Consider the following 19,407-nt stretch of genomic DNA (forward strand, 5'->3'; position numbering starts at 1 on the left):
GGGCTAAATTTGACTCAAAATTAGAATGGTACTCAAAATCGGGGATGCAGTTTTGAGTCCCAATAGTGGCTTTGTCTAGGGATGCATGTCCCTTGTATGCATGACAAGGATTCAAATCTTTGGAAGAAGCAAACCACTCAAAAACTCTCTTGAACAAGTTTATTGAAAGTAAGACAACTACTCCTAAATTGTACAAATGATGGCCCTAGGCCACTAAACCTCAACAAAACCTCTTACCTATGTCATAAACTTGACTCTCATTTCCATTTTCATGAGGTAATCTGAAAACATACTCTCATTAGTTTCACCAAAAAAATCAACATTCTCCATTAGCTCATTTGGCAAAACAAAATAACTCTCTTCACTCTCATAGTGCATATACCAATCAAAATTTACTTCAACATCATGCTCACTATGAAAAAGTGAATCAGAATGCTCATAGAAACTAGAACCAAACTAAAAACCATCATGCACATATGACTAATGCATGTTATCAATTGGAAACACAAAGGCTTCATGCTCTACTTCATTCAAAAAGTTGCATGTGTCAAGAGCTTGCAACTCACCCTGTGTAACCGGGTGTGAAGAGTACATAAAATTTTATTTCTCATTCTTCATAGTCTTAATACTCATCCAATCATATTTATCACACGCTGAAACTTCTTCACACTCACACAACTGATTAGTCCCCAAGTTTGAAAAAACTCTCATGAAAGTGCTAACATATAATATGTTGATCATAATCATAGTCGTCATCAAAAAACTTGTTAGTGTGAACCTTAAACTCATCAAACTTAACATCACAAGATTCATTAGCATAAAAGGGAAACTCAAAATTAGATTTACAATCTCCAGCCTTTTCCTCTTCATCATATAAATAATCAAAAGTAATTTTAGTATCATTAGCATGAAAAGAATTTGAAATAGTATGAAACTTCTCCCTAATATTATTCTCCACATAAGACAAGTTGTCATGTGTATTGATACTTGAACTATTATCACATACACCTCCAAAACTTGACAAAGAATATTCTAATTTTACATCACTTTCAGCATCAAACTTTGGGGAAAGGTCTTCATCTTGAGAAGAAACATAATAAGGGATGGCATGAGCATCTAGAGAAGTGTTTGCATGCCTTTCAAGATCATGAGCCAATAATTCTGAAATTTCATCAACATTCGGCAAGACTTCATCACAAATTTTTTCTCCTTGGCTAAGATCATAATCCAACTTATCTAAAAAACTTATAGAAGTAGTACCATTAGTATAACAATCTAAAAAATCAAAATCATTACTACAACACATTTCCTCTTCCTTGTACAATACCTCGAAACTAGGTGTTTCATTTTTGTTTTCATCACAAGAAGATTTATCCATATTGTTGTTGTAAATTTCTACACTCTCATACATATTGTCACATGATTCATTTTCAGTTACATATCCATCTTTATCTTGTTGACTGAAATCATCTAATTCACTAGATCTAGAACCCATCTCTTCATATTCACAAAACACATTATCAGCATCTATGGATTCATTACATTCACTCTAACTTTCAACGCATGCACTATCATCATTAGAAGATTTAACATGAATTCCATTGTTATAAAAATTACTTTCCATCTTCTTGATGTATTCTTCAATTTTCAAAAGCTTTTATAATTTCAAATGTGTTGGCCAATCAACTGAATTAGGCACAAAGACTTCTAGGAAAACAATGTGTAACAAAGATTCCTTAGGTCTTAAAGAAAAATACAACTCCATGAGTGCTAATTTGAACTTCAGAAAAAATTGATCATCTCGTAGACCTTGAATACTTCCTATCATATTTCTTATGAATCTGAAAACCTGATTGCGGAGTTCCTTTCTTATCTCTATAATATCTTCACACTTTCATTACTTGGTAAACTAACTTCAGTTGAGATCCGACTCCATCTTGAAATGAAAACTTCTAACTACCTCTTTCTCCTAGTTCTGAAAATCACTTAATAGAGGTAACCATTTTATTCACTTGACTTTCATGAAAAGAGAACACATGAAAATCAAAATACCTTAAGTGTTGATGCTAAAAGTTCATCTGTTGATTTGGAACATGTGAAAACTTTAACTTCTTCACACCATTCATAAAACCATGTAAAGCCACCACCTCCTTGCATGAAGATAAAGTAATCACTACTATGATTTACTTCCTAACATTCAAATTCTTGAAACAACAGATGCATACAACACTTAAAACTATCAATCAAGAACTAATATCTTATTTCCCAAGAACCACTATCAAAAGCTTCAGATCTTCCCATACAAGCTAAAAGTCCCTTAAAATATACAATATGAAATAAACTAGGAAATTGGTATAGAGATTTAGAGTCGCCACTCCCACTTGTGAGAAAGATTTGAAATGTAACTTGTCACTCGACAAATTTGAACCAAACTTTTAGTCTATAGGTAAAACATGCAAATCATCAAAACACTCTTAGAGATTTACAAACTTGGAAATGAGAACAAATATATTTGATCATTCTTGACTATGATTTTATGACAACATTTTGAAAAAAATACCCAACTGAACTGATAGAAGATGAATTCACTAGTAACAATGCAATTTAAATTCAACTTTCAAAGGACTATTGTAAATGAATAAAGAATTGCTAGGAGACATGAATCTTCAGCAAGGAAATGGAAAGCACTTCACAAATTTGTTGTTGTAGTAAATTATTCATGTCTTTCTTCTTACCATATTGAATCTCTTTTCAGATTCAATACATCCCCAGCGGAGTCATCATTTTGTGGTTGTTTTAAAATGACAGGTTTCAAAAACCCAATGATGAGAAAAAAATACATCTAAGGGTAGCTAATTTCCATGTTTAACATACCCATTCAAACACCAAGGCCAACTATAAGGCTATACTCCTTCTACTTTAGGTTCTACAAAACCTAGGTGGGTAGACCTTAGATTTGTTCATATGGTACCAGTTCCTAAAACATATGTTTGAATCTGGATAAAGCATATTGAAACCCCAATTCTTTTATTACTCATGCAAATAACATGGACATAAAATAGCTAATAACATGACCTACAAACTTGACAAGCTAAGTGCGGGTAAATCCTTTTAGCTCTTCAACATAAAAGGAAGAAGACTTTGATTAATGTGTTGATTATCAACAAAACCAAAGTATGAACAAAAAAACATATAGATCTTGTAGTTAATCAGTGCCTTGTCTATTGGTCAATTCCATAAACTATTAACACACATGCTTGGAAATCATTGATACATCTCATATATCAAGAGTCCATATCTATCATATCACTCAGTGAATCAGACATCTGCATCAAAACTAAATCTCATATTCGACCTTTACTTTCATGAAATTTGTAATCCTGTCAAATATATCAAGCATTTACTTGGCTCTTTGTTCCAACAACAAAACATATTAAGACATACAACTTTAAGGAGTTGCAATTGGGTTTAAGACCTTTGTTCATAAACCACAAAATATTATAGATGGCATGAATAGGAGACAAGAATTAGATTGAAGATAAACTTGTTGATGCATTTTATTCATTTCCTTGAAACAAATACATGAGGATGCATGAAAATAACTCATAAAATAGCTAAATAGACTAGAACTATCTCTATAATTTCATTAACTATTGTTCATTACAAGATAGAAATGTTGAAGAATGGTGGAATCATAGCTCTGGAAACTTTTTAAAAGATTGGAACCAATCCTAAAAAAAGAGAAGAGAAGAGAAGAGATTATAAAGAGTGGAAGAAATCCTGGATCTGTTATGATGTTGTCATTTGTCCACTTGAAGAACTTCCACCTATTGATGAAAAAATTCTCTCTACTCTCTTCCTATAAGTGAATATTAGATCTTATCCTCTTGCCTCTACTAACTAATCAAAATATCTCTAGAGGATGGAAATATACAACTGATTTGCAACAAGATATAAACCTCACTAAAACTCATGCCAAAACCAGTTCTAAATGACTTTAGAGGCAAAATGATACTCTTAAAAATATTTTCCCCCAAATCTAGAGCCAAAAAACTCCCATTTCTTCTCTCTAACTAAATTTGAAGCTCAATGATGAAAAAAATGCATTATACTAAGAATGCCTCTGATTTTACAAAATTGCATATAACTTTTAGTAGTGAATGTGACTGCAAAAATGGAAAGTTCATCTTCACTCATTTTCGACAATATACTACACTCCATATATCAAATAAAAATGGCCCCTCTAGTATTGATTTGAAAATTTGAAAAATCAAGCCCTTGGCCATGAAAAAGAAACTTTTTAATATTCAAAATTTTTTAAAATTTCTATAGTTTTAACTATACAAGATTCAAATTTATTTAAATCTTTCAAATCCTTAGAACTGCACATAAAACACTTTGAAGGCATATTTAGCATTTTAAATGTTTTGAATTTTTCATTTTATATAACTCAATTTCCCTTGGTCAAACCTCCTATTGACCTCCACATGAGTGCCACATGTCATGATCCTATTGGTTGGATCTGCCACCTCACTACTTTGTCACACGGTTTTGTCACATGTCATCTTCTCGTGAGTTTGGAGCCTTAACTCCCAACCACACCTTAACTTGAGCGACCATGTGATTAACCTATTTCATTGCTTCGGAGCCATTTTTGCTAACTATGAGTTAATTACTACAACCATGAGAAATAAGCTTTTTCACATCTTTAGAACCATTTTTGCTAACCAAACACTAACTATCACAAATCAGTGAGTCGATAAACTTTAATTATTTTGCATTGTCACACCTCATGAATTTCCTAACCATGGGTTCTACCTTGCGATCACACGGTTTTCTTATCTTTGCACCTTCAGAGGTCCTCACACTAACTACACATTTAATGTTGTAAAATCATAATGTGGTTAACTCTAAGTGCATCGCCACCTCCTAAAATTATCACTAACCTCCTGTTGACCAATGCAAATTGGCAGAATCTAGGCCCCCCTCATTTTTTGTAACATGTGGCACATGCTAATTCATTGCTGAAGTCATCACTAACTCATCTGCATGGCTTGTCAAAAAAATTTCTTGGTAGTAGTTGCCAACAACCATCTATCAAAAGTTTTAACATTATATTAGTTAAGTAGCACATGAATATTTCTGATGCATCTAGAGTTCAATTGAAATGAGCTTGGACCCCCATCTTGCTAACTGCCAACTCCATTCTTCTTAACAAAATGCCTCTCCTCCCAATATTCAAGTTGGTCCTCCCTCACAGTTCCACACCAAACATCATTTCCAAACTATTGAAGGTGTGATAAATCCATTTATGTGCTCTATCCTATTTATGTGCTCTATCCTAGCAATCCCAATGGTGTCTCCTTCCCATTCACTTGCTTAACAAATTGTTGATTCACATACACTATCTAATCATGACATAAACAGGTCTTTAAGTGAATGACTCTCTATATTTTATACCAATTGTAAGCATATCCTAAAAGCATTAGTACATCTAGAACCTCTTATGTCTCCATGGGCATACAAAAAAATTGGGGGAGAATGCATTCTTAATTCAAAACTCTCGAAGAAAAGGGATACTGACTCATCCTTTATCAATGCACATCACATAATCTTCCTATCTAAATTATTGTGCATGGCTCCCTTAGCTTGTATATGGAAAGTGGTTGAAAAAGAATCACTCTATTTTTCTTTCAAATCAAAAGCTCTCTCACCTTGACATGTAATTTTTTCCTTGTTTTATGTTGACTTCCTATCTCCACATCACCCACACTTGCAAAGCAATGAATAGTAAGCTCATCCTCATCCTCATAGTAACACTTTGCAAAAGGATTGAAGGGTATAGCAAAGCTAACACTAGTTTGTGTAAACAAAACATTTCCCAACCACAAACCATCCTCAGGCACATGTCACTCAACATTCCCTACTCAAAGAAATCTCCACAAGAAGATGGTGTACATCTTTAGCATCATTTTCATCAAAATTTACATAGGTTGGGAAAGACTGGTAGTAAGGTCACTAGCATTGACCTTTTATAACATTTTTCTTCCTATGACCAATTGTGAGATCACATTTACCATGGATCTCCTTACTTTAGGTATCCTTATGACAAAAGTGATAAACAACTTACCTCTTTGACCCTTTCTTTTAATCATTTGTAAGGGATTTATCAAACATTGTTATTAAAAGTGTTTCATACATGTATATTTTTTTTTGGCTTGGATGCTTATGTATATTGGTCCTTGTCATATGACTTGGAATTTGTACCAATCACTATGGTGTAGACAATGGGATTAAAGGACAACACTTGAAAAATGCATCTTCAACAATCATGAGCATTGATGTATTGTTACTATTATCCATTTTTTTGTTTAATCATCATTCACAATATGCATAACCCCACATTCCATATTTGATCTCTATGTATGATAGGGTACTCATAGTGAATGCAAAATCAATGCCTAAAACCTAAACCTGATACATATATATTCCACATCCCAAACTTTATCTGTGTAATGGAATTAGCTAGCCCCCCAAAGTGGATCTGACTAAAAAAAAAAATGAATTGAAACACCTGATCCCTCAAACTACTCCAATGAACATCTGGCACTAATTAAAATCAAATTTGACCACTAAATCACCATTTAAAACTCATTTCATCTTATTCTTTCAAACTATGATTTTCTAATAGGAAGACCTATAGCCTGGCTTTAAAAACTGACCAAAACACCTAACTAAGCCCTAAAAATAAACACATTGATTCTTTGTTCCATATTCTTGTAACCCTATTAGATATCATCTCATGATGACATCTGGGTCAAAAGATAATGACCATCAAATTTTCCTTGTCTGAACTGCCTGCAAACAAACATGTCAAAAAATAATAAAGTGCATTTGGTTTTGGCTTTGAAAATAGGTCAAACTAAGACTTGGTGGCACAAAAACTCGGGCATTAGTTTACTATCATAGGGAGAGTATAAATCTATGATTATGGATCATGAGGAATAAATGGGCACATTGGGAAAAGATTTGAAGTGAGGTACTTATATTTTCAGGACTGGGAACATTGGAAAAACAATGATTTCCACAACGGAATGGACCTATGAAAGTGTTCAAACAAATTCTTCAAGACTTGAAAATTGGCACACCTAAAGTATTTTCCAAGTAGAATACATTGGTATGGACCATTTGGTCTCATCTATTACAGATTTAGAATAGTGACATCCTGAATAGGGCTACTAATCAATCTACACTTTTTGACACCAGAAAAACTTCATAAATTGCACTTGGAATCACATTTGAAAACTAGTCAAATGGATTCATCATAGGCTAAAATCTAAAACATAACAAGTCTCTAACCCCTAGAATATAATTCAAAAGGAATTTTATCATTTTAGTCAACTGGGTCAAAGTTATAACAAGTAAAACAAGGCTTCCCAGAATTCTGAGGAATATACATCAGCATGACAACAGTGAACAACCAACTTTGAGGGATTCAAAACCTAGTCAAAACATATTGAAATTACTTGAAAATTGAAACATATGTTTTATAACATACATACTAAATACTCCCAAAGTGGTGAATCATAAAATAAACTGGGTGCAAGATATTCAAATGAAAACTAGGCTTCCTATCATGATTTGACACTAAGGCAAAAATGTAGATCTTGACAATGCTCAAAATGACACTCCACAAAATCATTAAAAATGAAAAATTATCAATATGGTATTCATGCACATATTGAATGCAAAGTGTTAGAAACATAAAACACCTAATAGGCTTCGAAATGACAGTTGGGTACACATGTAAGAAAAACATTTATAGGGGCTAAATCTGACTCAAAAATAGAATGATACTCAAAATCTGTGATGCATTTTTGGGTCCCAACACTCTCAATATAAGATTACTTTGTCTACCTCTAGTCACTATTAGTTTACTAGTTTAGATTGATTTTTTTAATTCTCTAATAATCCCTCTTTATTCTTGGCTCTGATGATGTTAGATCTGTATGTTCCTCTCGAGTAGTGATTGCTTGGAATTTAACTCTATGTCCTTATTATCCTTCTAATGTGGAGCCATTGAGATTCTATCCTAACTTAATTCATTATTCACTGCAGAGTAAACTACGTACTCCCCTCATGTAGTACAACTAGTATTTTTATTCCCTCATCATACAATGAATTCTGATCGGATAATTCCTTTCTGTCATGTTTTGATTTCTCATTTTTGTTGCCTATATAGGCTAGCTAGTTCTGCTCTATACTTCCTCTTTTTTAGTTTCTACATTTGCAACCTAGTGCTCTAATACCATGTTAACTTCTAGGATCTCTACAAATGTAATAATATTTCCATTTATATTGATATGTTTCAAATGTAGATCTCAAACTCTTATAAATATGAGTAGAAGACATGTCTCATGAAGAGAGAGATATTTATGATTAATCATTTGTAGTTAATAATATATCATAATATAGCATATGATTTATATATATTTATATAATATAATATGTTTATACATGTGTGTGTATAATATATTATACATATATATAGTATATATATGTGTGTATGTATCAACATTGCATCTTTAAGATTAAATCAATCTAACTATAGCTATAACCTAACAACCTTTTTTTTTCCCTCTTCGCTTTTAGAAGTGTAGATTAGACCATTTTGTTGCTCTCTTTTGATATATTGGTTTTGTCAATATTTTTTAGTTTTGAGAAATCCATTTGAAGATTGGTAACTTGTACATCATTATGATTTATTAGATTTTATGGTGGATTATTACCTCTAGCTAGGGGCATAACAACCATGAAGTTCATCATTTCGATGTTTGGATCATATGTTGGAAATATACTATTACTAGATCCTTCATGTTCAAAAACTGTATCACTTTTCAAAGTCTTCATAGTTTGCCTATTTCTTTTGCTTGTCTGATCAAACTTTGTTGCAAAGTCATTTAAGCTAAACTATGGGTTTGTTGACACAATCGAGTATTTGAAAGGTGAATTACAAATTATATTATTGTACGCTCGTCCAACTCCAAATACACTTACTCCACCTACAATTGTATTTTCAAGATTGCCAACAACCTGAAGATGACCCATTCCAAATCCCGGTGTTTTAGGAATATTTTTAGGGTTTTTTCCAAAATCTATTGGTGCATACATGGGTGAAGTAACTGCTAACATTTCTTACATTGTAATTGTCATAATTTTTTTCTTTTTTGTACAAGGTTCACCCATGCTAGTGCCAGTGCTAGTGCTAATGGGATCAACTACAATTGGATTTGAAGATTTAACAAATTTTGTCTTGGGATGACCTTCAGAAGTAAAAGTATAATGTCTTTTTCCCTTTCTAGATGAATCATCTTCAACCTCATCAAAGATTCCAATAACTAGTTTTCTTCCACTTTTGGGTGGGTCTAGTACTATAATTGGATTCCAAATCCCTTCACCACTTGCACCAACAAGCCCTATACTTGCATAACCCATGTTTTGTATCATAATTTCCTCTTTACTATACATTTGTTTAATAGAATCACTCATTTGAAGTTTAACAATATGCTTGGTTGACCTAGGATCCTGAGTACCTTAAATGTCTTTATCAGAGTTAGGGTCCTTTTGTCTTTGACAATCATTGTTATTGCAAGTGCCAAATTGATATACTACAGATGGATGCTCTTTATTTCAACAATTGCTAAAAAAATCATCCTCCTTAATTTCCTCAAAATCTAATGAGGTCTTTGGTTCACCCAAATTTTGCCTCATTTTCCAAAAATAATTAATTTTGGTTTGACACCATAATTCAAATCTGCTTGCCTCTTTATATTGCTTTCGGCATAGAACTCTTAGAAGGTTGAGATGCTTTCTTGTATAAATTTAAGTATGTCAAAGGCTTTGATTTTTTTGAATCTAATATGTGCAATGTCATAATTTGGGATAACAATTCTTGCATTGAAATATTATTCTATGTTGCATGTTTCTCTATCGCTTTCTTAACCTCATCCCACAAATCCATGTTTTTAAACTTTTCTATCAATGGCATCTCTTGATGTTGATATTCGCTTGCAAATTTCCCATTGGCAATAAGTCTTATTTTTATTATGTTCAGTGGATCATAATTCTAGTGACTGACAAAATCAAAGCTAAAAAAATTCACCAATACATTTGTCACTCTAAAAGCCTTTCTCTCAAATGTGAGGCCCCCAATTGTGAAAGGCAAGGAAGGAAATATCATTTTCTTTTGTTTTCCATTAAAATTTTCATTTGTGTTCTCCATATGTCAGACATATTCTAGAGTAAAAACCCTTTCTGCAACATGCATTGAAAGTTTGCACGGTTCAACTGTTGAATCGTAAAACCTTAACATAATGTAGTCTTCCATGAAGAGCCAGTTAGCCAATTAAATTTGTCTTCCTAGTTGAATGCAATATTTACAAGACACATGAAATCTAAGCATAAAAGTGTCTATGATTTTTTGGTAAATGGGTGCCAAAAAGAAGTCTACAAAATGGTTGTAGTTATTACTGTTACCATTCATCCTCATCTTATGTGTCCACTCATATACTGGACTTGGAGTCTCTGATTTCTTATGGGTTTTCTCATCAAACTTATAGACCTCAATATCAAGCTTGTTGTTCTCAATCTCAAATATTGGGTGATGCTTTGCTAGAAGAAGGTAGGACAAGTAAATTGTGAACCCAAATGTCTTCATCTTCCATGTAGTTGTGCTTTGTTTAATTATTAGTAATAGTTCTTGCGTAGATTCAACAATGTGTTGAACATAATTATATCTTACTTCTACCTTCTCAATTGATTAACCTCGATAATGGATATTATAAACCATTTCAAGAAAATTTCCCCCCACTTCCTTGTTATTGTCTAATCCCAGACAAAATGATAACAAAGAAATAGTATTCTGAATCCATGGCACAAAAATATCATATTGAGAAGGAGGCTTATGGTCTATGTCCATTGTAACAATAACACTAGTATGATTAATAGATGATTCTCATTTTATTATACCCTTAATGTATGAATCTTGAAAAACTCTATCTAGTTTTTCATAAGCCTATGCTAGTTTATCCAACTGAATGTGCTAGTTAAAGCTTTCTAGTTTAAACCTTAGCCGTAGGTCTAATAGAGTGAAAAATTAACTCTCATTTATGGATGAAATTTCCTCCTGAATGTTCTGGTTTACAATTGCCTTTCTATTTTCATCATAATTCTAAGCACATAGCATTAGAATTTTAGGGCAAGGGAATACTTCAGGTACAACGAGGTTTGTTAATCCACTAACCAAAGCAGCTAGTTTATTTCTATGTGGGTCAATACTTTTCTTATATTTGAAATAATTTCTCCCCTTATGTGGATCTTTCCACTTATTAAAAAATGAATATCTAATTCCAATGATCCCCAAATCTCCATGGATAACAAGATTAAAAAAATCATGATATTCATCAGTGAAACTTCTGGTTTGTAGCACTTGCTTGAGTTCTATAATGTCTTTCTTTTCCTTTTCGCTTGCACTCGTACTAGAGCTTTTGTACTTTGGTTTTCTCATTTCTACTACTAGCTATTACACAAAATTCTTCTTCAAGCCCTAATTTTAAAAAATTGTAAAGTGTAAACCTAAGGCAGTAAGATTTCTATTGATGCAATTGTACTACAAAAAAAAAAATTTAAATTAAATACTCATAATCGAGATTTGAGATTTGATAATACTAGTGCTAGCGGAAACTCAGATAATTGGTGTTCTCCTATGATAGTCAAGTTTTAGATTTTCAGTCTTCAAAACAAAAAATGGAATTCAGTCACAGTCTTTGAAAAGTTGAATTTTGAAAACCCTACAGTATTAGACTCTCGAGAACTCTGAACTTCATAGTCTAAAAACATAGAAGTAAAATTTTAATAGTTAAAACATAAGTAATTAATGGTTTAAAGTAGTGTACTCTATACAATGTACATGTAAGTTGTTGTCATCAAAAATGTGCATAATTATAATAATAATAAGTAATAACTAAATACATTTGAATTTTTTATATTTTAAATAAATTAAATAATAAAAATTTGAACTTAATAATCGACGGCCGCTGCCTAATATGATTTTCGGGTCAATTTGTGGAATGTTATCATTGATGTCAAGAGTCATCTAGAATCCTGACAATTGTCATGGACACATGTCCTTGACACGTATCATGATTCTAGATGTTTCTTGACAACAACAATAGCATTCCCAAAATCTACCCAAAATTCATCTCAAGTCATCAATCTTTCTTTTACTTAATTGTCGGGATTAACTAATAACAAAGACTAAACATAATAATGAACATTTGATCAAGCATTGCAATGACCAGACACATGTCACGATTCTAGATGAATCTAGGAACATGGAAAAATATTCCCCAAATCAATATAAAATTCATCTCAAGTCGTTGATCTTTCTTTTAATCAATGGTTAGACATAACTATAAGAAAGAATCTTAGACCACATGTCCTAATTTTGGGTAGAAATAAAATTTAACTTGGATCTTTTAAAATTTGGCCCAAAATGGAGTCGTGATCATTGATCTATCATTTATTGAATGGTCCAAATCAATTCGTTAAACCTTTCACATAAAAAATATAAATTATAATTTATCTTATTGTTGCACAATGTAAATTTAAATCTAAATCACAATTACAAAGTGCAGTAACCAGTTGCACACATTTTAACTAAATGATTTAGTTAAAACATACAAATTATTTAAATTTCTTAAAAATTTCGAAAATCCCTGATTTGGATTAGAATAAAATAAAAAATATAAAATAAATGAAACATCAAATTTTCAAAAAAATAAAATTATAAATTATAAATCGTAATCATTTATTGATCAATAATTGCTTGATAATGATAATTTAATTTAATAATTATGTTGAAATATTCAAATGGGAAGAATGCTTCTGAGAGGGTCGGGGGGGGGGGGGGGGGGGGGGGGAATCAGAAGTATTACACTTCATTCATTAAAACTTTTAACTAAAAGTATATTACATGCATGTAAATATATGAAATAAACATGAAGTAAACACATGCATCAACAACACATAACACTAGATTTTGATAACCCAAAAACCCTCCAGGAATAAGAAAGTAAAACTGGGGTGGGGATGATACCCACAAAATCATTGCAGCAATAATAGTTTTGACCACTTCTGATGGTCTACCTTGTGAAAGCCCTACCTTGTTAAAGGCTTTACACTTTATCAATAGTGACCTGATTAAAGGATTTACAAACACTTTTCATTAAGTGTCACCATGTTAAAGGATTTAATCACCTCTTCAAAGGATCTACAACTTAGCTGTTAAGATAATCTATCAACATAGGATTTCCTTTCTAATACAATTACTAGAGAATATTAAGTATGATAAACCTAATAGCTTACAATCCTTGATTTCTGAATTCAGGCACTTGATCTGCTTTCTCTAATCTTGATTCTGTAAAATCTGATATCTGTTTGTATTCCTTGCTTTGTTCTGATCAACTGAATATATAATTGTTGCTCTTTTCCTCTAAGTTTTTTCACTCTTCGCTCTAAAGTTCACTATAGCTTTCCATATGTTTCTTTTTGTCATTACTTACAATGAGATTGTCTTCCTTATAAAGACTTTTGAAAATTTAGGGTTAGGTATGGATCTACGATACATATTGAATCTTTATTTTCGGCTCATTCCTTGCACTTTTATTGGTTGCATGCCTTCACCATTTTTCTTATTGAATGTATGTAGATTGCATAGTAAATACAAAAGATTCAATCTTATCACTTAGATCCTTTGAGATTCATCATGTGTTGGCCATAAAAATGGTTTACATATGAGTTTGTGTCTTTTCAAACATACACATTCTATGTTACTCAGCACTTACTAATTCCTAATGCTCGGCACATATAAGAAACTAGCTCACTCGGCTATTGTAGTGATTCTATCTTGCTCGGCATCATCTATGACTCGGCACCTAAATATTACTCGGTACTTGTATCATGCTTGACACTTGTAGTCACTTGGCACTTGATCTTCACTCAGCACTTAAAGATTGCTCGGCACCTATTGGAATTCTGACTCGACATACATAGTGTACTCGGCTTCAATGTAGAAAGTGGTTGAGTGTGTTGGCACTGAAATGTCAAAACCATTCTGAGACTAACAATCTCTCCCTTTAACATGAGTATCAAAAACACTTAACTAAGCATTATTTGTCTAACCTTATAGGTATTTGTTTGACCTTATAGGTACATAATTCATTATGTTCAGCGTATGCACAAAATCTCAAAAACTTGTTCAAAAGTTTTGCAAGGAACAGTATACCTTAAAATTCTTATAACTCCCCCTGAGCTGATTGTGCCAAAATTCCTATAACCAAAATTTTGATAAATCTGATACTCTTTAGCTATTTTTGTACTCTATACCTTTGTTATACAGTATATCTCCCCCTTTGTTATATCTCCCTTATTATATCTCCCTCTTTTTGTTTATCTCCCCCTTTTTTTGTTTATCTCCCCCTTCTTTGACACAAATATCAAAGGGTACTAAGGGTTAAGACCATATTTCACCAAAAATGCACTATTTACCTCCATAATCATCTTGAGAGCTGCATCCCAATTATGCAAAGCAATTTCCAATGAATTGTGTTGGATGGCAGTCTCTGCAGCAAGGTGAACAAGTCCATCTAAAGTAGAAAGATTAGAATCTTTCTTGAGAACAGTTTCAGCATAGACTTGTTCTTTATGGAGTACTTCCAAATGTGGGGTAATGGAGGATTGGAGCTGTATCAATTTGGCCTTGATGGTAGCCTCTTCTTCTGTCAACACAGCTACTTCTCTCTGGATGTGAAGCGTTTGATTAAAGTGCTTCTCACTTTGAGCTAGATCTTTTGGTAGTTGCATGCTTGAAATCTTCAGATTCCTCTCCAGGCTCATTATTCTTTGGCTTGTCTCCTGTGTGAAGTATGAAAACTCACACAACTTTTTGTATAATGAGAATATATTCTCAAGTACCTTTTTCACTTTGTCAAGCATCTTTGCCAACTCAACCTGGGAAAGTGCAATTTCACTAGATATTTTCTCATTTACTTTCCTTTGGAATTTCCTTTAGACCATTCCATAAGTTTTACATTAGTTTCTTGGTGTTCATTTGTCACTTGTCAACAATATCTGATAATTGTTCCATTATATGCTTTGTCTCATCTAGTGACTGCAAATTAAAGGCATCCATAAAGATGTCCTTAATCTCATGTAATGTTTGCTTTTGTTTATACTCCTTCCTGAGTATCTCCTACCTCTTTCTTCTATTTAATGCTTCCTGCACCTTAGTGATTTGATCAATGCTTATTGTTTTTGAGTCATAACTAGGTATGACTATCTCCTTATCTAATTCAGGGTCTCCATAGTGAAGCACCCTTGCAACTTTTGCAGTACTTGATCCTAGTGCTGACATTTGCAATGGCATTACATCATTGCTTGGTTGTTTCGAAGGAGTTCCCGAGGTAGGAAAAATTATCAATGTTTGTATTACCTCTTGCTCTTTAGGGGTTTTCTTTGATTCCTTCTCCTTTTGTCTACTACCTTAATCAATTATAGAAATGTGAGGAAGTGCACCTTATGTTTTTCTCGTAGGATCAGATGTAACAGTTTGTCTTGTTTGTTCTATTTCTTTGTCTCTTGCTACACTCGGCTTCTATACTATGGTGTCAACTATTCCTAATGAAACAAGTATTTGCATTTGAAGTTGACCACTAGTAGCTGTAGAGATGATGGAAGGTGGCTCTTGTGGATTCACCTTATCTCTAACGGTGTCTTCTACTAACTTTTGTAATTCATCCACACTAACCAATACTAGATCTATACATAATTTTTCTTTTTGTGTGGATTGGTCAAGGATTATTTTGAGATCCTCTGCAATTAAAGGATTGATGTTCTGAGCAGAAGTGTCAGGAACATCCTTTACAGTTATAGTGTCTGTAGGTGTGATGGGTACATGAGTAGGGCTAGAAGGTGGCAATTATGTGTCTTGCACACTCTGGTCTTGTTGTTGCTCCTACTCAGCTGTTGCCGTTTCATCTTGTTCATGTATCTCCTCCTCCTCACTTTTTTCTTTCTCCTCTCCATCTTTATTTTCTTTTTCCTTCTTCTCTTCATCTCCTTTTTTTGTATTCTTTACTTGTTCCTCCTCTTTCTCACTAGGCTCTTCATGTTCTGTGTTTTGTCCTTTAAGGGGATCTTCTTCTCCATCCTTGACAGTAGTCAAACCATATATCAACTTCCATATTTTTGTTGACTTACTAACAACATCTTCAATCTTGTTTTGTAAGATATCAAAGGCTCTATACTTTGGTATGAAATTGCCACTATATTTCTTATTAGCCTTTTTTATTTGACGTCTTGTTAGGTTAGGAATCACTTGTGCTAAGGTAGATTCTCTTATCTCCTTTTAAATTTTCATACAATAATGCCATTTGTTTTCAATTATCTCATATAATTCTCTAGGCATGGTATTGTCTAGCTCTAGAGGTGTATACTTGAATTCAGCCATCATGGCATATGCTGATTCTTCTATTTTGTTTTTCTCTTCTATGTTTAGCTTGTTGAAATCAATGCTTTTCAAATTAGTAAAATCTACATTCTTAATATTTTCACAAATTTTATCTAAGGTTGATTTGGGAGGATGAGTTACCACTCTTAATTGGCTGATATCTTCTGACTTTGTTCTCTCCTCATCAAAATCTGGTTGTGCTACATATTCTCTTCTTTTTCTTAGCACTTCACCTATCTATTCAATAGCCTTCTTCTTCTCTTTTATTTGTTCCTTGGCCTTTTGTGAAGATGCCCTTGTGGTAGCCCTTGTGACTGGTATCTGTGGCTTTGCTTTAGTTGGCTTAGCAACCTTCTTTGTTTTGGGTTGAGCTGAAGGCTATACTGTTGTCTTTCTTTTCTTTGGCTTGGCTTGGGTTGGTGCTTCCTTGGCTTCTTCTTCCTCCACACCTTCCTCCTTATCTTCACCTAGGTCTTGAGTCAATTCCATTTTGCTTGCCCTTGTTCATCCTCATCGTCATCATCGTCATCATCATCTTCTTCTTCTGCTTCAGCCTCAATTCCTTCACCAAATTTCTTCTTTATTTTCTTCACCAATTTATCTTTCTTCTTCATTATGGAGGTTTTCTTTAACTCTGTTACAACTTTGGATTTAACAACATCATATGTGCCAAAAGGCTTGGCAGACTTGTCTATTTCTTTTGCAAGCAATGCATTGATTTCTGTTGATGCTTCATTCACATCTAGTTCATAACCAAATGGCCTTAGCCATCTCACCCTTGGAATTATTGCTTGAATATAGGTGAAATCAATATCAACTAAGAAGCATATATCATTAATATGTCTTTCCACTAAGGAAATTGGTATTCTTACCCTTTGCTTCATGGATTTCTTGAAATCCTCAAAATAGCTTGTCATATGGGCTTCAAAGTTGTCACCCATCTGATCAATAAACTCATTAATTTGTGTAATTATAGTTTTGTTAGGATTCCAATTTACCTTTCCTATAGAAGGAAACTCTTCCATTATATAGAAGAATATACACATAAGAACTAAATCGAATTTGCATTGAGCACCTTTTGTTCTCCTTATTGCTCCTAGGTTTTCATTTATCTATTGCAGCAAAAGTTTTGATAGATCATATGTGTGATCTCTCTTTACCAGTTTGTAGGCCATATCAACAACTATGCATGGCACACTGTTCAATCTGTTGGATTGATAGAATTTGTGAGATATTATTCTCACAGCAAAACCTAGAAGAGGGTCAATGATAGTATCAATAGTCATACCTCTCTTATTCCATTTTGCTCCTGTATTCTTTTCAATGATCTCTTTGGAATCATTGCACAGGGTCTTAGTCTGATCTAGGGTTGGAAAACCCGTAACCCTATATACTATCTTTTTTGTAATCTTTACTAGACCTTTTTCCAGCCAAAAGCATCCATCATGAATTCTGCTTAAAATAATTTGTATCCATTCAGTTTTGAATCCTATAGGGTAAACTAGGGCATTGGTCAAACCCTTTCTCTCGACTATCTAGAATTCATCCTTCACAATCTTGTTCTCACATAGTCTGTCATAGGCTTGGAATATTTCAAGATCACCTATGGTGCCAATTTTGCATTTATAACACTTTCATACATCCTACAACATGACTACTTTGGATGGAACAATGGATAATGTGCCAGCAGGGTCATTTCTCTAGGCGACTCTTGGAATTGGCCTAAATTTGGGTTGTTTAACCTCATTACTAACCAGCTGAACCTCATGACCTTCTTTTCCCTTGGGTTCTTAGAACTAGAAGCCATTATTCCAATTAGGGTTTTAAAGAAAAAAAACTTTTAACACTACGTAGCTCGACACTCAATAAATACCTTTGATCGAAAAATTTTATGTTAAATTGCTATTGAAATCCATGCAAAATGTAGTTCCTTGATCTCTCCTGCACTCTTCTCATCTTTTCTCTGCATTTGAATGGTGAGAAATGATCAAAAATTGACCTTATACCCTTCAAAATATAGCATTAAATGCTTAGTGCTTGTACAGCTATAAACTCGGCACTTGAAGGTTTCAACATGACTCGTCATCAATTGACATTTCTCAACTCAGCATCAACCATCAACTCGGTTGCTATTAGCAACTCGACATGCATTGGGGCTTTACTCAGCATCTAAGGACAACTCAACAGTATTTGCAAGAACTTCAAATTTTGACTTGGCATCTTTGCTTATGTTGATTTCTTCTTTGCAGTACTTCTTTGTCTTCGGACTGATGTATGATGTAACTTTGTATATCAGTCCCATACACCTTTCTCATGCTTAGTTTGATGAAGTGTGATCACTTGACCCATTGGGTGAAGTGATCCCTTCACTTGATGTGTTGCACTCATTTTTCTTCTTCCATGTCTTATTCATCTCTTCTCTTATGTGCTCAACACCTACCTTTGCCTTCCCTTTGTTGAATTTAGAACTTGGTACGTTGGACCTTGTTGGGAAATTCCTACTGATATGACCAGTCTTCAAGCAACTAAAACATGTGTTTTGACTCAACCATCTGCTATAGTTTCCTCTGAAATGTGTCCTTATGCAATTTTCAGGAACATGTCCATATTCCTAACAGTAATGACAGCTATACCTAGTGTTGTAATCCCAACAGTAGTGATTTCCATTTCCTTTTGTATTTGTTGGCTGATTTAATGTCCACATGGGCTTTGATCTGCATTCAAAGGCTCTATGTCCATACGTCTTGAAATTGTAGTAGTGACCTTCAAATCTTGGTGTCTTGATAATCCTAGTTCTACATTTATGTGCTTGATTTCCTTGCTTCTTGCACTTATGACAA

This window comes from Cupressus sempervirens, chromosome 10, assembly GCF_028749045.1.
Source record: "Cupressus sempervirens isolate cs-2001-9-10 chromosome 10, ASM2874904v1, whole genome shotgun sequence".
Lineage (NCBI taxonomy): Eukaryota > Viridiplantae > Streptophyta > Pinopsida > Cupressales > Cupressaceae > Cupressus > Cupressus sempervirens.